Consider the following 25,160-nt stretch of genomic DNA (forward strand, 5'->3'; position numbering starts at 1 on the left):
TGTCTGAGCCACAGTCTGGGATGAACTCTGCGGTGGGAAGGGATGGTGTGGTCAGAACCCTCCCACTTTACCTAAGGAATGCGTGTGACAGGGAGAAACACAGCCGAGGTGTGGGCTGGGCTCGGAGGTGTTAAGGCTTTTCCAAAGTCAGAAGAGACTGTATGTACTGCAAGTGGACACAACACGGGGTAACAAAAATTGGGTTTTATGTTTTGCATTTATGGCCTTGGGTTTATTTAAATCTAGACATCGAAACTGGGCAGCAGTACAAATGTTTCTGGATATCTTAAAACTCTCTGAACTACGAAACACAAGATTCTTTCCCACCCAGCCGCCGTCTGCAGTCTCTCACGGCCATGTCTCAGTGGGTGTCCACGTACGACGACAAGGCCCCGTGTTCTTGGTTTTCAAATACGATTTTCAGAGATTTTTAACATTCAGTAGAATGGAGGGAACTGCTAACTCAGAATGTTCCTCTAAAACGTTCTAAGTATATATTCGGAGACAACACTTAGGAATCCCATCACACTGTAACAACCTATTCCAAGGGGCTCTTCATCAAGGTCAGACAGCATCTGTCACTGAAGGCACCTGCCCAGATCTGAGGGACACAGTAACAAAGGCTGGTTTTCAATTAGTGGGCAGTTCATGTGCAATTCATACGCAATGTTAAAGGATATGTCCATGTACAAAAATGTCAGCAGTAAGGGCTGATCGGCAGAATTGATGAGGAGATGAAACAAAGGAAGAAAAAACTATCCAACTCCTAGGGGCTCCTAAAGGCTAATATTTAAATAAAGTCAGGGTAGACACAGTGGCTTATGCCTGCAATCCCAGCACTATGGGGGGCCAAGGTGGGTGGGTCACCTGAGGTCAGGAGTTCAAGACCAGCCTGGCCAACTTGGTGAAACCCCATCTCTGCTAAAAATGCAAAAATTAGCCAGGTGTGGTGGCATGCGCCTGAAATCCCAGCTACTCCTGGAGGCTGAGGCAGGAGAATCGCTTGAACCCAGGAGGCAGAAGTTGCAGTGAGCTGACATCACACGCTGACATCACACCACTGTACTCTATCTAGCCTGGGCAACAGAGCAAGACTTCATCTTAAAAAATAATAGTAATAATGATGATAAAATAAATTTTAAAACAAAAAAATCAATGAAGTCAGGTATATGAGTCTGTCAATATGCAGACACTGGTATGAGAAAGGAGACTGGGCAGCGCTAGGATGCACCACGGATAAAAACGTGGACTTTACTCGGAATTAAGTACAAGAAAGAGGAAATGTTAGCCTTTAAGTCAGACTGGTGCTCAGTACATTCAATTCATTTCTAAATATTCAAAAACAGCAACATCTGGCAGGGAGAGATCTAGTTTTCCCCACAGTAAAGGAATAAAGATTTCTGAACACACATGTTCAAGACTACTCTGGAGTTTGTAAGTTGAAACAATGCGGCTGTGTAATCTGCCCCTGTACATCTGTGGGGTTTTCAAAGCACGACTGTCAAGGCTTCCAAAATGTTCCCCAAAAGGATCATAAAACATCACCCAGGACTTCCAGTACTTCTGTCCAAGACACTGAGTAATAAACTAAAAGTGAATAATCTGGTCAGGCACAATGGCTCAGACCCACAATCCCAGCACTTCGGGAAGCCAAGGCGGCGGGATCACTTGAGGCCAGGAGTTCGAGACCAGCCTGGCCAACATGGCAAAACCCCATCTCTACTAAAAACACAAAACTTAGCCAAGCATGATGGCATGTGCCTGTAATCCCAGCTACTCGGGAGGCTGAAGCAGGAGATTCGCTTGAACCTGGGAGGGGGAGGCTGCAGTGAGCCAAGATCACGCCACCACACTCCAGCCTGGGCAACAGAGCAAGACTCCATCTCAAAAAAAAAAAAAAAAGTGAATGGCCTAGCCCAAGTGATCGAAGTCACCGGTCGGGAGTGAATGGCAAAATGCCTCAGGAACACACAGACCCTGCACAGAGTCCCAGGCCACCCCAGGAGGGCGGGAGAGAAGCATGACCACACGTGGAGGGGCAGGGGGCGAGAAACTGAAGCTATTCGCAGACAGACTGAACAGCTTTCCAAGGACCTCCTTCCTTTCCAAGGAGAAAACATGTGGCTAACTGGAGAGGTGAAAGATCCTCAGCAACAAGGAACCAAGCACCTTCTCAGCCAGGGAGCCAGGACCCTCTTCCCCAGACTCCCTTCTAGCCGAGGTTTCTTCAGCTACAGGATCAGGGCCACTGAAACAGCAGAGCCTCTAGCCAGCTCCTGATCGGGCCTCAGGCCTTGGTGTGCAGACAGGCGCAGGCCCAAGCGCTCCCTGCATTCGTCATCAGAAAGCCCCAGAACAGCCAGCTTCGCCCCTCGTCCCTGGCTCCTGGACCCAGTGCCGTTGACAACGACCCTCCAGGGACCTCCAATCACGGGAATAAACTACTGTCAAGTCCAGTGGGCCTGGCAAAGTGCTGCCACGTAACACAGCCAAGGTTTCCTTACTGCCAAGGTTTCGTTACAGCCAGGTCAAAGCAAAACTAAGACAAGGGGCCTCCCAGGCGGCCCAAGGGGACCACGACACCCATCCGCTGTTCCTAGGTTCCTGAGTGCCATTCTGACTTCATTTATCCCTTTTCTCTACACTCCTCATTCTCGTGTGGAGCACAGCGGCATTCCCTCCTCACATGCGAGGTGAACCTCCCAGAGAAATACGCGCCAGCACTGACACACGGGCCTCCTCAGGACACCCCTACAGGTGGCAGCAGGCACAGACACACTTGCATCCCCTCCACGGCCCCCACGCCCCCACCACAGCCCGCGTTCCTTCCTCCATGGGCCCCACCATGACGCACCCTCCTTCCTCCCTGGCCCCCCACACCCCCTCCACGGCTCCCACCCCTCCCTCCCTCCGCAGTTCCCACACCCCCCTCCACGGCTCCGACATCCCCACCACAGTCCGCACACCTTTCTCCATGGCCCCCACCCCTCCCTCCTTCCGCGGTTCCCACACCCCCCTCCACGGCCCCCACACTCCCCCACTCCACAGCTCCCACACCTTCCTCCACCGCTCCCACGCACCCCCCCTCCACAGCTCCCACACCTTCCTCCACCGCTCCCACGCACCCCCCGCCTCCACAATTGGGACTCGGCGTAGGTGGCTTCTGATGTTTCAGGGGCCCTGATGCTGAAACGGAAGAACTCAGCTAGAAAAGGGTCTGGGGAAGGGGGCTCTGGCTGCCTGGTTGAAGAAATGCCTGGTTCTGTGGCTGCCACGCCACGAAGGGAGAAGGTCTGCAGGAAAAAGCACTTCTGCTCCTCAGTCCTTGCCAGTCTGACAGCCCCTTGGTGGCAGTGCTCACCGGGCACTTTATTAGAATTAAACAAAGGAAAGAGAGCGGTGCTGATTTGAGCACAGCGTGGCCTTGCACAGATGGCTGCCTCTAACCCTAACCGCGGTGCCGAGGGTACACACCAGAGAGAGGGAAGACTGGCTCAGAAAGGCCTGGCAGCGGCCCTGTGCAGAAGGAGCAAGATCTCCAACACGCACCCCATGCTCTCTGGGTGCACGGAAGCATGCGCCAGGAGGAGCCAGCCGGGTCCGAGCAACCAGCCGGGTCCGAGCAGCCCTGGGGAAGGCGCACGTGGTTCACGACTGAGTGTGCACGCGTATGCCATGGATGGCAACACCGGCCGCTCTGCCCTTGGCCCAAACACACCGGGGGCTCCCGGGTTCCTTTCTAAGCAGGACCTTCCTGATGTGTCTTGGAAACACAAACACGGAGCAGGTCTTGGGTGACTCCACTGCATCCCAAGCTGGCCCTGGCCTGGCTGGCTCCGCACACCATGGACAAGAGTTGCACACAGGGCCCAGGGAGTGGCGGACTTGCACTGTCTGAAGTCCCTGAGGCAACATCTTCAACGTACATAATCGCCCTCAAAAGCACAGACATGCGGTGAGGGCACTTTGTATAAAAAGTTACTTCCCGGCCGGGCGCGGTGGCTCAAGCCTGTAATCCCAGCACTTTGGGAGGCCGAGATGGGCGGATCACGAGGTCAGGAGATCGAGACCATCCTGGCTAACACTGTGAAACCCCGTCTCTACTAAAAAATAGAAAAAACTAGCCGGGCGAGGTGGCGGGCGCCTGTAGTCCCAGCTACTCGGGAGGCTGAGGCAGGAGAACGGCGTGAACCCGGGAGGCAGAGCTTGCAGTGAGCTGAGATCTGGCCACTGCACTCCAGCCTGGGCGACAGAGTGAGACTCCGTCTCAAAAAAAAAAAAAAAAAAAAAGTTACTTCCCTTTCGCTTAATTGCTTTTATGATTATTGTAGTAAAATATACATAACAAAAGGAAGTCTGCAGCCACGCAGCCACGCTGAGGTTCTCCCCTTCCGCGCTTGTGGCTGCTCTGGGGCTGCCTGCTCATCTTGTTTTCAGTTTTCCATGGGTTTTTAAGACACTTCACTCTGAGGGTACATTTGTGCCTCTCTTCTTCATTGCAAAATAAACAGGACCCCAGGAGCGCCCTGCTGGCTATTACTCCAGGAGGTGCAATGGGCAGCCAAGTCTGGGTCTGCACCTGGCTCTGGTGATGCTGAAGAACCAGGCCCTGCGTCTAGGGTACTGCTGCACCCCACCCCCGGGAGCTGTACCCCCACGGGAGCAGTCGCCTCTCTCTCCTTCCCAGGCTGTCCACCTGCAGGTCGCAGCGCTGGCCCCGGCACCAGGACCCTCATGCCCTCTGTGCACTAACAGCACATCCTCCAGCCTATTTCCTGAGCTGCTACTCCTACAAAGCAGCGCCTCCAAAACCCAACTTCCTCCTGAAATGCACCCCCACGCTCCCTCTGCAAGACGCTTTTCTTGCCTAACTTCTTAAGTGTTTAAAATAAAGATTTTTCCCATTTCTGCCCCCTCTATATTGGGCTTCATAAAAACCATTATTTGTTTCCATCCATAACAGATACAATTTAGTTAATTCCATGAACAGAAAGGGTTGTCTGCCCACCGAGCCTCTCTGGGTTTCTAAGTGAAGATTAGAGGCCGCGCCTGGGGACTGGGAGCTGTGGTGCTTTGCTGGGCTTGGCTTTGCTGAACACACAGGGTGACTGCAGGCAGGCTCCCCACTCGGCACAGCTGCTGGACCCGCCTGCAGTCAAGTTCATGGCACAGCCTGAGCTCAACACCGGGGGCTCCCCTGCATATTAACAGGGAGTGAGAAGGGAATGAACAGGTAATTGCAAGCATCACATTCATCAGTGACATCTGTGATTCAACTTTAGGCTGACAAGGAAGAGGGGACGGGAGGTGAGGGAGGAGGGGAGAAAATGGCACTACTTTTATAAAGGTTAAGAAAAGGTAAAATTCCACAATATTAAGATTATACAGGGAAGAAAGCTTGATGCTTTTTTAGAAGACGAATTTAGTTAAGCGACCACAATTCTAAGGAGCCTTAGGAATAAAACTTCTCACCTCCCAACCTACAAATGGCATCAGAACTACCAGAAGGGCTGCTTAATGAACAACTGCATGTACAGAGATTTGTATGAGGACTTTTATCTGGTTCTAAATTTTTCAACCTTATCACGATTTCCTTTCTAACAGATAAGAGAGCTTGACTTCTGAAGATTTTCCAGTTCTGTGACTGACAATTTTACCCACACATGTCATTTTCATTATGCAGCCAAACATCTTAAATATCTTATTCTACAATTTCAGCAACCAGTTTCAGCTAACAATTATGTTACCACATCCTTCCCACAGGAAAAAACCTGCTGAGGGCATGAGGAACCCATAACAATCCAGAATCTCACTGGACTGATCTCTTGGCACAGGCTGATCGGACACCTGCTGCCCTGAGACCAGAACCCATCGTCGGAGCCCCGGCCACCTGGCAGGCCCGTGCCCCGCCCCTCTGAAGGCTCTGTCATCCACGAGGACTCAGTTCCTGGGACACGGCCACCACGGGACAAGCCCACAGCCCCTCTCATTTCAGCCACATCAGCTCAGGTCAGACATGTGCACAAAATGCACACTTCTTCCAGGCACCCCACCACGATAACAGAACAGGAAGAATCTTTGCAGAGACGTGGCACATCCATGCACCACACCTAGGCCAGTTTAGTAACCTACGGGATGATTCTTAGATGCCTCACACATACTTTGCTTTCCCAACACATTGTACATTGGCAGGACTGAAGGCACTGAACAGAAAGGGAGGCAGCCCGCAGGTACACCAGCACAGGTCCGCACACGCTCTGCCACTGACCTGCTGCAGAAGTAAATGAGATCAATTCTGGGTGCTGGGGTAGGTGCTGGGGTAGGTGTATAAAATACAAATCGTTTCAATACATTATATCCCAGATTTGGCAAGAAAAAAGAAAAAAAAAACAGTCACGCAAAAGCGCATCAACTATATAACGTGATTTTCTTTTTTCAGAGGATTACTAAGCTGGTAATATGGGAGGCTGAAGCAGGCATGGACCTGTTCTCTCCCTGACAGTCTTGGGGACAGGAAGGAGCACATGGCTGGGTACAGTGCATAGAGGTCAGCTGGGAGCAGGCCCAATGCCTCTGCCCAGGAATGGCCTTTCCTGAATCTGATACACACAGGGGACAGAGAAATATTGGGTAGGAGAGAGTAGTTCCCTGGCAAAGGCCCCACCCTGAAGCTTGGAACCCTGTGGCCCTAAATGGGAATGGGCATTCCTGTTTTCGAACTCAAATGTTGCCTTGTGGCCCGCCATGCCTCCCTATCCTGCACCCACAGAAACCCCAAACCCCAGACTCCGAGAGCAGAAGAGCAAAAGACAGGAAGACTAGCAGCGTGGCAAAACGGCACGGCAGAGAAGAGAAGGAGCATCTGAACATTGAGAGGAGTTTGGCTGGGGACAGAGAGGAGGTCGGCCGTGGGACAGGTGAATTCTAGGGGAAGATCATCTTCCCACTCCATCCCCTTTCCAGCTCCCCATCCATCCCCCTGAGAACCACCTCCACCATTCAATGAAATCCCTGCACTCACCATCCTTCAAAGCCCGTATGACCCAATTCTTCCTGGACACCAGACGAGGACCCAGGTACCAAGAGGGCAGGGTGTAAAAGGCTGTCACCCTGATTCGCCACTGAGCTGGTTGAACACTTAGCCATCTGCAGATAGCAACTGCTAAAACAGCATTAATTGTCTAGAGACTACCATGGGGCCGGGGCCCAAACGCACTCACCCAGCTCCTGCACCTGCCCATCTGCTTGCTCCCCCTCCTGTAAGGGGGTTTGAGTGCAAATGAGCAAATGACAAGTCCCGCGAGGGGTCAGGGAACTCACCTGTTTCAGATCCAGAAGGAGGGAGGTCTCAGAGGTTGCTGCAGTGCCGGCCCTCCCATGAGCCGCCATCATGTGCATTGACACCCCAGATGGGGAAAGGGAACTGGACAAGCTTATTGGACCAGGGCTGACACTCAGAGATGAGGGAGACCAAAGCAGCACAGAGACTCAAAAGTTCTCGATGAGATGCAACAAAGGCTTGAAACTAACAAGATGAAATCCCATCAGGAAAGACAAAGTGCAAGAAGAAAAACTTTTGGCCACGGAAAAGACCCTAAGCTCCCGGGAGACCACAGGCTCAGTGCGAGTTCCTCGGCTCAGGGTTGAGATCCAACAGAAGCATCCTCAGCAACAGCCGGAGATGGAAGGTCCAGGACAGGGCTGGCCAAGGGTCCTCTCTCCACACTAGGCAGCAGGAGCCCAGCCTGGGCTCCGAACCATACATGGAAGAGCAGCAAGCGAACAAGAGAGAGCGCGTCCAGAACAGGCCCGGGGTAGACTTCTGGGAACCAAGTAATACGAGAATGACTGCAAGAATGTGGACCGTTCCACCCAAAACAGGGGGCTGGTGGGTTGGGCTGCCGCAAACCCCGATGTCACTTGGTGAGCACTGAATGGACGCAGGAAAATCAGTTCATCCAGGACAGCCTTGCAGGTGGCATCGAGAATCATCTGTCAAGGTCACGAGCTACAGCTGGCAAGAACTAATCAAGGCCAGAACTTGGCCTAAGGTCCAGGCTTCTGAGGGAGTGGCCTGCACATTCTCCAAAAAAAAAAAAAAAAAAAAAAAATCTCTGGGTGATTCTAATTGCAGCCAAGATTGAGGAGGGCTGGGCAACGCAGGACAAATGAACAGAAATCAATGAGAATGAGATTTCAGGGGAGGCCAAGGGAGAAGCGTTCATCTGAGATAAAGAGTGCATTCCTCGCCACCGAGAGGGGCAGGCAGAAAGCAGGAGGCAGCTCTCAGGAATTCCGCAGGGACAGACCTTCCATGCGCACGCACACGGAAGCATGATCTCCCCCTGTCAGTTCTAGGGTTCTAAGTTTTGTGTATAGAAATGACCCAAAAACTGCTAACCAGACAGGAGTAATTCATTTCTTATGTATTCTTCAATGTTTTTATTTTCTATTCAACTCCTTGTGACTTAGTTGATTTTTGCAGAGGTATTTTTAAGCAGTACAAAGTAGAAACACACTTTTTTTTTTTTAAAATGTTTTGTCATTTCTTAATCTCTACCTTTAAAAATAGCAAGCAGTTATTTCCCTCTGAGGAGCACTTACACAGCCATCACTGCCAGCACCCCTGGGACCTGAGGGGGAGATGGGTGACTCCGGAGAAAAGGCCGTTTCGTATGAGTCTCGCTGCTAGTCCGGCTCGGTCCCATGGCCTCACCTGTGGTCATGAGCGATCGTGGGCAGCATGCTGTTTTATTACATGAGGCAGTGTGCCTCCCTGCTCACGCTTATCATAGCAATCATTTCAGAGCTTCTCACTCTTGGTTAAAACGAAACACAAAACAAAACAGAAACACAAATGCAACACCAAGCATGAAATCATGAACACCTCTGAGTACCTGGGCTCTTCCTCCCACACAAAACGTCCCGCCGGGTCCCTCAGAGTGAACCTGTGGTCACGACCCAGACCCCTGCTGCCTGTGCACTGAGTGTGCGCTGAGGTTTTTTTTTAACTTCAAACAAATTTTTATTACACAAAGGTTGTCACATAATTGGATATTTCTCTACTTTGTACACAATTATTCTCTCTCCCCACAGAAAGGCTGCTTAACTTCTCATCTGGTGGTGGCAAGCACTAAAATCCTGATTTTAACAGAATAGTAGTAAAAATGCCTCAGCGATTTAAGTTGAAAGCAGTACATTGGTACACGGCTCTTGTACCCATTATCAGGAATGTACAAATGTTTTTTATTCAAAAATACAAAATAAATGATCTGTAGGCATGGACAGTGACAGCAGTAAACCATTATATATTCTGTCAACTGAAACCAGTAACTGATGGTTATAGTGATTTTCAGCCAGCCCTTTTCTTCATTTTCTCCAACTGACTTCTCTGAAGTTATTGGTGAGGAACACTGCCTTGGGCTTCCTGTCACAGTTCATTAATAAAGGTAAAGCACTACTAGTCTTGCAGTTAGAACATGCCACCTCCCATACCACCTCCCATTCCACCCATTGCACCCATTGCAGGGTCCTTCTCTTCTTTAGGAATTTCTGTGACAACAACTTCTGCTGTAGTTAACAGAGAGGCCACACCAGCAGCATCCAATAAAGCAGTTCTCACAACCTTTGTTGGGTCAATAATTCCTTTGTCCACCATATTCACAAAATCTCCAGCCATAGCATCATAACCAACTTCTGAGGAACTTTGCATAATTTTCTCAACTATCAAAGATCCTTCAACACCTGCATTCTTAGCAATGGTCATTGCTGGAATTTTGAGTGTTCTTTTAATAATTTCTATACCAATTTTTTGATCTTCATTAGCTGGAGTCAATGAGTCCAAGGCTGGAATGCATCAAAGCAGGGCACAACCCCCTCCCAAAACAATGCCTTCTTCAACAGCAGCTCTTGTAGCATTAAGGGCATCTGTAACTCTGTCTTTCTTTTCATTCACTTCAACATCACTTGTCCCACCAACCTTCAGCACAGCTACTCCATCTGAAAGTTTTGCCAGCCGTTCATTCAGTTTTTCCTTTTCATATTCACTAGTTGTGACATCTAACTGCTCAATGATTTCTTGAATACGTTTTTCAATTTTAGCCTTGTCACCTTTTCCTTTTAAGAGCATGGCATCGTCTTTGGTCACAATGACCTCTCCAACTTTTCCTAAGTCATGAGGCTGAACGTCTTCAACATTTAGGGTCAACCCCTCTTCTCCAAACACTGCACCACCAGTAGCAATAGCCATATCTTTAAGCTGGTTCTTTCTGTTGTCACCAAACCCTGGAGCCTTGACTGCCACAACCTGAAGACCAACCTTTAGCCTATTCAAGACGAGTGTACTTAGAGCTTCTCCATCCACGTCTTCAGCGATTATGACCAAAGGCTTACGGTGAGCACTGGCAATTTCAAGAGCAGGTACAATGGACTGGACACTAGAAATTTTCTTTTCACTCAGCAGAACATAGGCATCCTGGAATTCACATTTCTGACCTTTTGATGTATTAATAAAGTATGGAGAAATATAGCCTCGATCAAACTTCATGCCTTCGATAATTTCTAATTCATCATTCAGCGTTTTTCCATCCTTTACTGTGATGACACCCTTTCTTCCAACCTTTTTCATTGCATCAGAGATGATATTGCCAATTTCTTTGTCTCCATTTGCAGAAATCGTAGCAACCTGTGCAATTTCTTCAGGGGTAGTCACAGGTTTAGACTGCTTTTTAAGTTCAGCAATTACAGCATCAACAGCTAACATCACACCTCTCCTGATTTCCACGGGATTAGCACCTTTGCTAATCTTCTCGAAGCCTTCCTTGGCTATAGAGCGTGCCAGTACAGTAGCAGTGGTAGTGCCATCCCCAGCCTCTTCATTTGTGTTATTGGCAACATCTTGAACAAGTTTAGCTCCAATGTTTTTATATTTATCCTTTAAGTCAATTGACTTTGCAATAGTCACACCATCTTTTGTTACTTTGGGACTTCCCCAGCTCTGCTCAATAATCACTGTTCTTCCCTTTGGCCCCATTGTAACGGCCACAGCATCGGCTAAAAGGTCTACACCTTGAAGCATTAAGGCTCGGGCATCTGCACCAAATTTTACATCTTTGGCATAAGCCCGAGTGAGATGAGGAGCCAGTACCCTGGACACCGGTCTTATCTGGCGAAAGACTGTGGGTAACCGAAGCATTTCTGCGGGGCGGCGGCAGGGCGTGCGCGCAGCGAGACAAGTCGTCGGCGGCGAGTGAGGGGCGCGCTGAGGTTTTTTAATACAACTGGCCTCTTTCTGTTGTCTCCCCAATTTCTCACCCCAGATAGCTGGGTACTGAACACAAACTGGTCACTTTGATATGAGAACGAGCAAATCTACCAGCAAATTACGAGCCATGAACGTCTGTAATGAAATCCACAAGGAACCATGACTGCAGTTTCTCAGTCCCCATGGCACACCCGTGTCGGGGTTTACGCCAGTGGCTTTAATGATCCAGCCCAATGCACACACCTGTTGCAGGGCGGAGCAGGTCACCCATGGAGGCCAGTCCCAAGCCAGAGAGCAGCACTGACGTGCCCAGGATGCATCTCAGCTCACCAAGGACCAGGAGACTTCAGGGAAGAACCAGACAGGCCTTGGGACGATGGCCAAGCAGCCTGGCTGCCAGTGCCACCCCACAAGTCTCCAAGTCTCCAAGGAAACGAGGGACACAGAGCAACCTGGGTCCTGCACACGGTAGGCCCATGTGGACATCAGTCATTACCCTTTGGAGAGGAGAGGCTGGGTTTGCAAACACAGCCTGAGCACTGCATTCCCCAGCCAGAAGCACCGAGCCGGGGTGTGATAAAAACATGACACTTCCCAGGTTCACTGGGTGCCTGGAACCATGCCAGAACTTCACATCCATGACCTGCCCCTCAGAAGAGGTCCAGGGAGGGAAGGTAACTGTCCCATTTTGTAGAGGCACAAAGTAGCTTATCTAAGGCCATCAGGCTGAGAGCTGATGCCAGCTTCAAATGCGTCAATCTCAGCCCACACCCCACAGCACTGGCCACCTCAACACTGGCAGGAGGTCCCAGATCCCAGGAGGGCCGTCAGGAAAGGAAACCAGGCACAGCAGGTACGGAAGGTGGGGGACACCAGGGGTACCCAGGAGGGATGGAGATTGCACAAAGAAACCATTAAGGGGGCTGTGATATTTTGAAAAGAAAAGAGAAAATGGTAAGAAGAGTCTGCACTTTAGGAAACAGGCTGTGTGGTGAATGAGTGTGAGCAGGAGGGGTCTGACAGAGGAGGGTACTACCGTAAGGATGAGCCAAACCCTAACCCTAAACCTAGCACTAACCCTAACCCTAAACCTAGCGCTAACCCTAGCCATAGCCGTAGCAATACACCTAACACTAACCTAACAACATGAACAACTAATCCCAATCCTAACCCCCTCAACCCTATCCGTGAACCGAACCAAACATAACCCTAAACCTAACTGCTAACCATAACCACTAACCCTAGCCCTAACTATTAACCCTAATCCAACTCTAACCCTAACCCTAATCCAACTCTCACCCTAACCCCTACCCAACTCTAACCCTAACCCTAATCCAACTCTCACCCTAACCCTAACCCAACTCTAACCCGAACCGCTCCCTCTTTTGCTGCGGACTTGCCCGCAGTCAGGTCCTCCTGCGAACCTGCACAGCTATTCTTGCCGGGGCCCCATCCTGGACACGTGACTAGGCAGGGGTCCCCAAACATGACGTACTCTCCTCCTAGTGGCCTGGCCAATCGCACCAGCTCTACAGAACCTGTATTAAAACACCAAATGAGAAACAGGAACTTCCACAGGTGCCCAGGCGGCCAGGTGGAAAACTGCAGATACAGAGCTCTCAGTCAGTCCATGGCCCCAGCCTCACCTGTGTGCTTTGGGGACAAGGCTGTTATCTCATCTGCGCCCGAGGGCCGGAGACCCCATCAGACTGAGACAGGCAGAGCCAGCAGGAGGAGGCCAGGCAGGGAGGCCCACAGCAGAGAGGCCACAAGAGCAGGGAAACATGAAACACAGAGGGAGAGGGATGGCGAGGCAAACACCACCATGGTCCTCTCTGCCGCAGCTCACGATGCCGCCCCTGGGTTCCGGGGAGCACACAGCCGAAGAAGAGCCCCATGTCCACCACCAGCGATGACAGTCGAACCAGAGAGCCAGCGCAGACTCAGCCACTGGACCAAAGAAACACAGTGCGGCCAAGGGACAGGCCTTACATCCAGGGCTCAGGGTGGCCTTTTCCTTGCTATCCCCATGAAAATGAGAAGACTTCACAGAAAAGGAAAGAAGCATCTTTTGACATATGGGAAAAAGACTCTAGGTTCTAAAGAGATGTAAGATCACAGGGAGTGTCACTAATAACAGGTCATAGTTTTATAATCTTCTGGTCAGCCACAGGCTCTGGGGTTGGCAAACAAGGCTCTTCACCCAGAAGGTGACATTCACAGGGCTCAAAATATGTCCCAGGCAACAGAAGTCACCAGGAAGTAGCACAGCTTGGGAAGCCCTTTGCATGTTCAAGAGCAGAGACCAGGAAAGGAGGTCAGCTGGGAAGGCAGGTGGGAAGGCAGGTGGGAAGGCAGGTGGGAAGGCAGGTGGGAAGGCAGAAGGCAGGTGGTCAGGCAGGAAGGCAGGTGGGAAGGTAGGTGGGAAGGCTGGTGGCCAGGTGGGGGAAAAGCGGGTGGGAAGGCAGGTGGCCAGGTGGGGGAAAGGCAAGTGGGAAGGCAGGTGGTCAGGCGGGAAGGCAGGTGGGAAGCCAGACGGTCAGGTGGGAAGGCAGGTGGCCAGGAGGGAAGGCAGGTTGGGGGGAGAGCAGGTGGGGTGAAGGCAGGTCGGGTGAAGGCAGGCTGGGTGAGGGCAGGTGGGGAGAAGGCAGGTGGCCAGGTGGGAAGGCAGGTAAGGGGAAGGCAGATGGGAAGGCAGGTGGCCAGGCAGGAAGGCTGGTAGGGGGAGGGTAGGTGGGAAGGCAGGTGGGAGGGAGGCAGGTGGGGGGAGGGCAGGTGGGAAGGCAGTTAGCCAGGTGGATGGAGGGCAGGTGGGAAGGCAGGTGGGAACACAGGTGTGGGGAAGGCAGGTGGCCAGGTGGGAAGGCAGGTAAGGGGAAGGCAGATGGGAAGGCAGGTGGCCAGGCAGGAAGGCTGGTAGGGGGAGGGTAGGTGGGAAGGCAGGTGGGAGGCAGGCAGGTGAGGGGAGGGCAGATGGGAAGGCAGGTAGCCAGGTGGATGGAGGGCAGGTGGGAAGGCAGGTGGGAACACAGGTGCGGGGAAGGCAGGTGGCCAGGTGGAGGGAGAGCTGGTGGGAAGGCAGGTCAGAACACAGCCTCCAGGAGAGAGTGCTGTCCACACACGGGAACTCACCCATTGCCCAATCACCACACATGCCCTTTCTGACTGAACCATGGTTGACTGGGGGAACTGGATGATATCCCAGGTCTGCACTTTTCAAACTCAGTCCCGATTCCAAATCCTTCTGCTTTAACTCAACACATGAGTGAGCATTTGGTCATCTCAGGCCAGGTGGGAATACTGGAAACTGATAGAGCAAAGTCAGAGAAAGCCTGCATGCCATGTTTTTAGGTTGTAAGGGAATGCATGTTAAACCATGAGAAAGGCGATTGTGGCCCTAACCCAGCAGAGTGGTTTCCCACACAGGCACTCCTGCCGCCGCAGGGCCTCTGCACTCGCTGTTTCCCCTGCAATTCACAAGGCTGCACCTCCTCCTAAACGAGCATCTCCCCAGACACCAAGAAAGCAAACCCTGTTTCACAGCTTTATCACCACTATCTAGCGCATCTGGCTCCAGGTAGAGCGACCATCAACAAACATGTATTTATGGGATGAATGAGGCAGGTAGATGTCATTTAATATCCAAGACTCACACGCAATGAGACAGTGCATAGGAAAGTGCTCTAAAAAGCATGAAGAGCAAGATGAATGTGTTAATTCAGCAGGTATCTCTGAAGGGCCTGCAGGTAAGAACCGTAACGTTAAGTACAGGCAGCCTCGGGGGCAGGTATGGAGTCCTGGCAGCACAGAGCACAGCTCTTAACCCAGTTACCAACCTCGAATGGGTGCTGAGGTGGACATCCCAGAGCTACAGTAACTGGAGTCAGTGACGACGGACAGGCTCCTGGAGGCCACGCATTCTAGATGAGGGAGTCTCTCTCCAAAACAAGATGCACCAGCATGTGCCGAGGAAATCAAATTCAAAATGACGGTAAGATAAAGCACTTCCCAGATGACGGCTCCACCCCGGTCACACTGCAGCCGGCCGTGAGGACGGGCTAGCAGCCCTGCAGGAGCCAAGTATTTCACGGGCAGGAACCTGCTCCTTGTCCAGCTCCCCCCACCGCGCGCTTCACCATCCGGAAGTGTGCAAAGCTGCAGGTGAAACAGGAAGCCCTGCCTTCTCCCCAGCGTCCATGCTCTTGACCCAGAAGGTGATCCATGTACAACCCGAAGTATGACATTTCATTAGCAGCCACTCTCTTAATTAAAACCCAGATGGAATATTTGCAGTGATGGCCTCGAATGGTAGACAGTGCTCACGGTTGACAGCAAATGGGATACTCGGGTCACCGGTTCTCCCATCCCCAGCAGCTATGATTAGGAGATAGCCACACTCCTCCTTCACTTTCCTCTTCTTAGATGTTCCCTCGTATTTAACAAGAAAAATCTATGAAACTAGCCCCATACAAGTGTATGGAGGTGGGTAACAAATAGGTATTTGTGATACAAAAGCGAACAGCCTCTATCCAAATGACACTGGTGATTTCAACCACATATGGCGGGCAGGGTCACCCTCCTCCCAGGGTGAACATGCACAGTGCCAGAGCCCGACGCCGTCTCAGAACTCAGGGCCGCTGCATTCAAAATCATTTCAAGATCTCAGCATTTACTTTTAATATTTGTGACTCTGTAGTAACTTTTATAACAGACATTACTAGTCACCCAAACACTGGATATGACTGCAGGAACACCACAGTCATCAACAGTGTTTCTCAGAAGAAGATCCATCCTCTCTCACTTTTAACCTGTCCTGAAAGGGGGAAACTCGATGAAATCAGGCATCCAGATTTCAGCACAATTTGAATTTCTAAGACAATCAAAAACGCCAGAGACTAAGAAAGAGAAAACTACATAGACGTCTGGGGAAAAAAACAGCCCCTGCAAAGATATTCAAGCTGAAAGGATCCTGGCAGCAGGCAGAGTGGTTCTCCAAGCCGTGGAGAAGAGAGGCCGTTCTGCTGAGAGTGAAGGCCAGGAGCGCGCTGTCAGATGATGTTTTTGGACGTGATGTAGAAAATACTCGAGGAAAAGTTGTAGCTATAATATCCGGAGGTGGGGGGGGGGGGAGCTTTTCCAATAAAAACAAGACATAAGCTGCCTGTGCAAGTGCGGCCAAAGAAATGTTGAAAACCACTGCCACGGGCTGGTGTGATCTGGAAGTTCTCCTCCTCAAACATACAAAAATAACCAAGACAGACTCAGTGCTTCAGAGGGACACAAGGGGCACAGAAAAGCCGGGGGACACACAATTGCTTTCAGAGGCTACGCAGTTCAGAAGCAGGTGCGGAGGCAATCAGGAAGCCATGAGCCCGTCCAGGGGCACCGAGTCAGGGAGACCCACGCCCCAAACACCAAGGCCATGGAGCGGGAAAGCGACAACGTGGATCTCCCCTCATCCTCATCAAAGGGCAGCCCTGGGCTTTCAAACAGAATAACAAACGCTGCTGCCAATCGTCCAGTTCAGTCCTATGGCCAGAAAAGTTTCTTCTAAAGAAATGTTTAAAAGCTTTCTCACTCTTATCAAGACACACAGATGTGAACTACAAAAAAAAAAAAAAAAAAAAAAAAAGCCTGAATGACAAGAAAATGCCAGGACTAGAGCAACGTGGAAATGAATGATATTATAAAATTTTTATAAATTATACCCCAAGATGTTTATTCTACTTTTTCTGGGTGACTGAGTATACATGTTTTCATTTTAAATGATAATCTATTAACATAAACAACCTGCAGAAGTATGTTATCTGTGTTAACAGAAAATGACGTAAATATCTTAGTACTCTGGACATCATATTTTATTTTTGAGACAAGGTCTTGCTTTGTCACAATCACAGTCCACTGCAGCCTCAACCTCCCAGGTTCAAGCCCTCCTCCCACCTCAGCCTCCTGAGTAGCTGGCTCTACAGGTGTGTGCTACCACGCTTGGCTACCTTTTTTTTTATTTTTTTGTAGAGATGGGTCTCACTCTGTTGCCCAGGCTGTTCTCAAATTTCTGGGCTCAAGTGATCCTCCCTGGCCTCTCCACGTGCTGGAATTACAGGCATGAGCCACTGTGCCCCCAGCCTCGGAAGCTGAATTTTGATGTCCGAACAAAAACAGTCCCAAATTAAATACAGAATTTCTGACTAGACAAATTATTCATGTTACTTTTTAAATCAGTGAGTACAAAATCAACAATTTAAAGCTTAATCAAATACCTCCAGCTTCCATGACAGCTTTCAGTTAAACAGCAGTTCATCCGGCATAAAACATAATCACATTCTAGAAACCTAGAATTTACTAACTGCTTCCTATTGACTCGACCACAAAGAAATGTCGCTCAGGTTTGGTTTTTCTGTTGTGAATGAAATGCTGAAGGGATCGAATTCAAGCTGGCTCTTACGGCTACTCTACACTTTACACACCCTCCTTCATCCCCAAATCCTAGCAGCAAACCAAAACACATCCACTGGAGAAAATGCAATCAATACAAATATTCTTTTATTATTTTTAAAAACATGGCAAACCATACTTTAATTAGATAGCAATGAAGATTTCCATTTACAAATTTATCCAAGTTGGCAAAAAATAATTAGCTAACACAAATCCTTCCTTGCATGACGTGGCGGTCGGAACCAGATGCCAACTAGCTCGAAGGCTGCACATGAAGCCTTATCAAGAACGGTGGCGGGGAGTGTCGGGAAGAAGGTGCTGACGCCGCTTGTAGATGTTAGAATGAAAATAAGGAAGCATAGAGTAAGGAGGAGAGCAGGAAAGCCTGGCCCATAACACAAGTTTTGCATTTGCTTTCTGAAGCAGTGTGGGCCTGGAATCTTCCAACAGCAGTCACAAAGAATACAATTAAACCACTTGTGTGTTTTCTCCTACACTGAGTGTTTTAAGAGACATAGGAGGGAGTAAGTCTCAGGAAGAGAAGTAACACTGTACACGTCTGCAACTTAAACTTTTTCTGTTGCAATGTATAAATGTCCAAAAACACAAAATCCAGATTCTGTGTCTTTTACAAAGAAACTGTAATGATTCTTAAAAAAAAAAAAAAAAAAAAAAAAGATCAGGATCACTTATTAGTAGAGTGTTCAGATTTAAAATCAGGCAAGCGTGCCTGACTTGCGGAACAAAGGCCATTTCATAATACAAGCAGTCTCTGTCCTCAGTGACAGAGGAAGGCGGATTTCCCCGAGGCATCCTGGCAGCCCACGCAATGCATGGAAGCTACCACTAGATGGCACCTGCGCCCAAGCTATAGCCTGACTCCCTCCGGGCACTGGTGCTACTCCTGTGGTCCCCGCACGTTAGAACCAGCATGGAAGAGCCATCCACTTTTCAACACAGGTACTTATCTGCAGAAGACTTAACACTAAAAGATTGCCTTAAAATGTCATCAGGACAAATGCATATGTCTTTTGAAGCACAGTGCTGTCAGTATAGCAATACACCCTTTTGATGTGCATCTTATATTTTAGTTTTGCACCTTCTCCAATATTTTCAGAGGCTAAAAATGCAGAGGGCTTTACATTAATAATACACTTGTATTTTGGCAAAGATGGAATTAAGCAAACTATGTCCATGAGCATTCGATTTGGGGAATTATATATATAGCCAGCATATCCAACTTCAAAAATGCCCAACCTTGCAAAAACTTAATTCAATGTAATGACTTAAAATAGGTTAGTCATTTAGTAACTGACTTGAAAATGCTCGCCATGCTGGCTTCAAGGTAGCTCATCTCAGCGAAAGCCTGGGTGTGTTCTAAGGGCAGGAGAGTAGGTTCAGGAAAACAGCGCCTGAGTTGTCTTCTGTCACTTCTAGACTCAAGGTCCAGAGGTCTGAGTTCTAGCCCCACGGCCCTCCAACACTGTATAACTTAAGAAATCCTCTCATCCCTTGAACGTAGCTCTGGGAGACACTGTCCATTCAATGCCAGTCCCAGGCTGTCACCACCTGCAGGAGGAGACCCAGCCACTAGCCGTCACCAAGCTTCTGCTTAGAACCAGCAATAATTATTTGAGATTGTGAGGGACACAGGGATGAAATGGAAACTGCTAAGATACCTGGCTCCTTGGCCTAGTTTGGTCTCCCAGTGGGGTGGTTTCAAGGGTAAGGATGTGCCTCTCCCATCATGGGATGAGCAGACCACCACCGCAGAGCAATCGGCCCTGCACAAGGGCAGCAGCTCTTCTGAAAGTGGCCCTTCCTTCACACCCCCCACTTTAGCAAACTGAGGCAGGAGGGTGTGGAAGGGCTGGAAATTCATAGTGAGCAACTGGGAGGGGAGACGGAGGGACAATTTCCCAAGAGGCTGACTTGGGGCAGAAGCCAGAGAGGGAAAAGGACCACCCCCAGGTCTGAGCCCAGGGCAGAGATGAACACGGAGGCAGGTGAGGCTCACGGTGTTCACGACACAACTTAATTTTCTAACTTCTTTCACAGAGGTTTATGTTACAATTCTTGTCATTCTTTGGGTATTGTGATGTGTGTCTTCTGGTAAGATGGACTAAATAATTCTAGGAACAACTGCTTCTGGGCACTTGCTAGGATTTGCTACCTAAATGCCCACAAAGTTAAAACTTCATTATTTGAGGACACTAAATAAATAAACAAACATCCCAGCTTGCCCCATCAGACATTCTTACTCTTATGGTTCTGGTGAATTCATAACCTGGCTGGTACTGACCCCGTACTTGGCTGAATGTGGATTATAAAGCTATGAGCAGAGAGCGGTGACCGAGTGGAATCGAACCACATAGGCACGGCCTGTCTGGTTAGGAAGCTTCTCCACCCAGAAAGCTGGGCAGAGCTAAAGCATGTTATGGTGACATACATAAACAAATGTGAGACATGTAGGTTTTCTACATCTCCCACACGCAGAGTTCAAACTATTGTGTAATAGAAATATTGAGTCTCAGAAGTTCCACTCCACCATGGATACCTAAGGAAAAGATCTGACATTTTACTTAAAAGTTTCAGCAACTCTCCCCAAATCACATCACTATATTGTTCCTGAAATATCTCAGGCAGGCTTCCTTAATCACACTGTAAGTTGTAACAAAACGGTTGTAATTATAGTGTCCATTAAAATGATGCAAACAAAAACATATATTTCTCCTTCAGACTTCATTCCTTCGTTTGCCTCTTCTATTTTTAGAAAGAGGAAATAATTGTATTTTTCTTTCCTGTACATCTAAACCCATTTATGCCTAGTGTTCCACTATTTGAACGCTAAGCCCATGAGAGTTATTTACATCCTACTGCTCAAGGTCATCACCAAGGTCTGAATTTTCACCAAAAAAAAAAAAGAAATTTGCAACCTCCGCTATAAATGGGTTATGTTTTGCTCTTATAGTTCACCTTCAATTTATCTGGGTTTTTTGTAAGAAAAAAAAAGAATTTCAAGCCCCAATTGAACAATGCCTGAGAAAAATCTGCAGCAAGCCAAGCCCTGATTACTGCATTTATCTTCCCAACCACTCAGCCATATTTCCATTTTGAGAAGGAGCTACAGAATAATATCTCTGCAACTGTTTCCCAGGAGCTCGCTGGCCAAGCTGGAGCCCTAGATCTAGGAATTCAGAATTTTGAAAGCTAAGTAAGCTGTTTTCCATCAAGTACCACATCAAACAGCTGGTCACAAGAGGCCAAGCCTAAGCCTGTCCCTCTCCGCCCACGGGCTTCTCCGAGGCCATCTCCGAAATGCCCTGCATCTGCTGGCAGAGCCCGCCTGGGCCCCGATGTGGCCCCTGGACAGAAGGACGGCAGTCCTGGGGCAAGGTGAGCCCAGAGCACAACGGGCCTCACAGCCCGCTCCCTCCCGGGGCTCTCGGAGCCAACCACGCACCTGCGCTGTATCTCTCCACTACTGTTTTATAGGCTCTCAAGAGGGATAGAGAAAACCAGCATTGTTTGAGTGCCAACTCTGTATAGGCAATTTCTAGAGAATGACTACACATGTCTGTGCGTGCCTGTGTGTGTACACGTGTGTGTACACGTGTGTGTGCGTGAATGTGACCAGCCATCTTTGCATCCCCCAGGAAGAGGAGGGCTTCTCTGAAAAGAAACTGTGTATGCACAAGCCTCAGCCCTATGCCTTGTATTTGCTGAAGACATCACCTCGGTCAACACTGCTGCCTGCACCTGTCTACCTGACCTGGTTCATCTCTTCTCACACACATGCAGTCAGATGAACAGCCACACACACAGGCAGGCTGACACACACACCAACATGGGTACACACACAAAGCACATGCATGTGGTCATGCATCCGTGGACATACATACAACTGTACACACACAGCCACACCTGGGGGGCACACATGGCACAAGCACGTGTGCAGTCACACACGCATTTGCACAACTTCCCACAAGAGAATCACAGCATGGTCTCGGCTGGGAGGGACTGCAGGGGTCCGCGCCTGTACAATGAGACAGAGCACCCGGCCCTGACCCTCACATACCTCCTACAACCATACACAAGGTCTAGAGTTTCACACCCATGAATCCACCATTCTTCAAAGCGAGAACATGGGCACATGTTTGGAGATAATTTTTAAAGCTGAGAGCATCCCATCTACATCCTTCATAACCTGAGTAAGAAATCACATACGTATCACGAGCAAAACACATCATAAGGGCCTCACCTTCTCCTACTGACAGATTTTCATCAATTTCATGATCTATATGATGCACTCACATCAAAACTAAAAGATGCAACTGCCAGTAATGAAATGCTTATTATTTTTAAAATCTGGGGAATCATACATAACCCTTGCAATAGTCCCGACGTCTTCAAAAGGCACAGGTCCAAAGACTAAGCATTCTGCGAACAGCGAGCATGGACCGCCACTCCCTGTGGCCCCCACGTGGGTACCAGGGCAGGCAGCGGACAGGCTGGCAACCTAGGGCTCCTGTCCACTGGGCAGGGCTGGGGCAAAACTGGCCTCCCCACTCCACCCTGCGGCTCTCCAATACCCCTGGGGACTTAGCAGTCTCCAGTGACAAATGTTGCTGAGAAGTCACCAACCCCAAGCCCTGGGCAAAGGGAAGACCCTCCGAAGCAGGTGGTCCCACATGGTATCGCCCTCTTCCATGAACCCCAGAGCCAGGGGGGTCCCCAAGGACCTCACATGCAGCTCCACACACGCACCAATGAGGGCCTGGGAGAGATGACACGATCCCACTCGCCCCCCTCCAGCATCTCGTGCATGTGGACCGTGTGTATGTGTGAGTGCATATACTCATGTGGACCGTATGTGTCAGTGCATATACTCATGTGTGAGTGTGTTAGTGCATATACTCACGTGTGAGTGTGTATGTGTCAGTGCATATACTCATGTGGACTGTGTGTGCATATACTCGTGTGTGTATATGTGAGTGCATATACTCGTGTGAGTGCATATACTCATGTGGACCGTATGTGTCAGTGCATATACTATGTGTGTGTGTGTCAGTGCATATACTCACGTGGACCATGTGTATGTCTGAGTGCATATACTCACGTGGATATACTGCGTGTGTATGAGTGCACATACTATGTGTGAGTGTGCATGTGTGAGTGCATATATTATGTGTGCACATGTGTGTGAATGGCAGTTTTAGCATATGTGTGAGTGTGGGGGTGAGCATGAGTCTGCACGTGTGAGTTTGTGCATGTGTGTGAGCAAGAGTTTGCGTGTTTGTGCATGTGTGAGCATGTGTGTATGTGCATGTGATTGCATGAACATACTGTGTGTGTGAACATGAGTGTGAAAGTGTGCATGTGTTTGTGAATTTATGTAATGAGTAAGCATGTGTGCATGTTAGTATATGTGCATATGAGTGCACCTGTGTGAAGATGTATGTGCATGTGTACATGGGTGAGCATCTGAGTCTGTGCCTGAGCATGAATGTGAGCATCAGCACATGCACGTGTCTGCATGTGATCAGCATGTGAAGCGTGTGCATGAGCATATGAGCATGTTTGAGCATGAGTGCGTGTGTGAGGCATGTGCATGTTAGCACGTGTGCACGAGTTTGCAGTGTATCACTGTGGAACTATGTGTGCATGTGTGAGCATCTGTCCATGGGTGGTGAGCGTAAGTGTGAGCATAAGCGTGTGGCGGGGGGCCATCCCTGCAGACAGGAGAGTCCTAAGCCATGGTCGATGGTCCCCTACCCTCCTTGGTCCCCTCGCCACACACGCAGCACCCCAGGTAAAAGCAGTACCCTGCCCTCTGCTCCAGGCAAAGACCTCCGGCGCTGGGCCCATCACAGACACAAGCTAGGCAGATACTCACTTTCCTCAGCACCTGATGAACCAGCTTCCCGGGGCCAAGATAAGGACACACCCTCGAGGTCATCGAGGACACGGTTTCCAGGGAACAGGGTCTGCACTGGCACCATGAACCCAAGCACCCCCGAAACTGTACAGCTTCCCATCAGATACACTGTGTCCCATAGATCTGTGCACACGGCAAAACAAGGCAGCACTTTTTTCTCCTTTTTTGAGACAGGGTCTGCCTCTTGCCCAGGCTGGAGTGCAGTGGTGCGATCATAGCTCACTGTAGCCTCGACCTCCTGGGCTCAAGTGATCCTCCCGCCTCAGCCTCCACCCCACACTGCCCACACCCACCAGTGCTACCTGCATAGGACAGGACACTCAGGAAGGGCTTAGAGAGGCACAGACAGGGCGTGGGAGACGGGAGGAGGACTCTGCAGTGCACTCAGCAGGAAGCAGCTGAGCACAGCCAGCAGGCAGCAGGCCCCAGCCTGGGAGCAGGAGGCGTGGAGCTTGCAGGGCCTCCTTCTCCGGCTCTTGCCTTCCCTTCTAACCCTTTCACTTTTGGGACACTCGGTTCTGTTGTGTTCTCATCATGGTTCTGCTCACAGTTCACTTAAGCACCATAGTGAAGCATTCATCCCTTCAGAGACATTCACAGTCACCAGGCCTGCAATACTTTTACAAAACACCCCGATGTGAGTTGGTGACTCTGCTGACACACGCGTGATGAATGTGTGTGTTGTCCGAGACACAGAGCCACACCGTCACACTCAGCCCGAGTGTAGAGACAGGGTTTCACCATGTTGGTCAGGCTGGTGACACTCAGCCCGAGTGTAGGGATGGGGTTTCAACATGTTGGTCGGGCTGGTGACACTCAGCCCGAGTGTAGGGACGGGGTTTCACCATGTTGGTCGGGCTGGTGACACTCAGCCCGAGAGTAGGGACGGGGTTTCACCATGTTGGTCGGGCTGGTGACACTCAGCCCGAGTGCAGGGACGGGGTTTCACCATGTTGGTCGGGCTGGTGACACTCAGCCCGAGTGTAGGGACAGGGTTTCACCATGTTGGTCGGGCTGGTGACACTCAGCCCGAGTGTGGAGACGGGGTTTCACCATGTTGGTCGGGCTGGTGACACTCAGCCCAAGTGTAGGGAGGGGATTTCACCATGTTGGTCGGGCTGGTGACACTCAGCCCGAGTGTAGGGACGGGGTTTCACCATGTTGGTCGGGCTGGTGACACTCAGCCCGAGTGTACGGACGGGGTTTCACCATGTTGGTCGGGCTGGTGACACTCAGCTCGAGTGTAGGGACGGGGTTTCACCATGTTGGTCGGGCTGGTGACACTCAGCCCAAGTGTAGGGACGGGGTTTCACCATGTTGGTCGGGCTGGTGACACTCAGCCCGATGACAGTTGCCCTTCCCCATACTTCAGTCGGGGTCAAAGGCGACTCACCTTCCTTTGGAATCCCGTCACCTTGTCCCAAGGGTGACAGGTCCATGCCAACCCCATCGGTCAGGGACTCACCTCGCATGGGTGGCTTCTGTACAGACTGGTCAGATCCACCTCTGACACACTGAACAACT

General features: G+C 50.0%; 1 protein-coding gene and 1 pseudogene across 8 annotated transcripts in view; both read right to left on the reverse strand.

Moving 5' to 3' along the window:
* ZNF516 (zinc finger protein 516) overlaps positions 1-25,160 on the reverse strand; it is a 139,473-nt gene that overhangs the window by 23,638 nt on the left and 90,675 nt on the right. The window lies entirely within an intron of this gene.
* Positions 9,276-11,256, reverse strand: LOC115895456 (annotated as a pseudogene). Its single transcript, XR_004055622.1, has one exon. The product of XR_004055622.1 is annotated as a 60 kDa heat shock protein, mitochondrial pseudogene (transcript).

This window comes from Rhinopithecus roxellana, chromosome 21, assembly GCF_007565055.1.
Source record: "Rhinopithecus roxellana isolate Shanxi Qingling chromosome 21, ASM756505v1, whole genome shotgun sequence".
NCBI lineage: Eukaryota > Metazoa > Chordata > Mammalia > Primates > Cercopithecidae > Rhinopithecus > Rhinopithecus roxellana.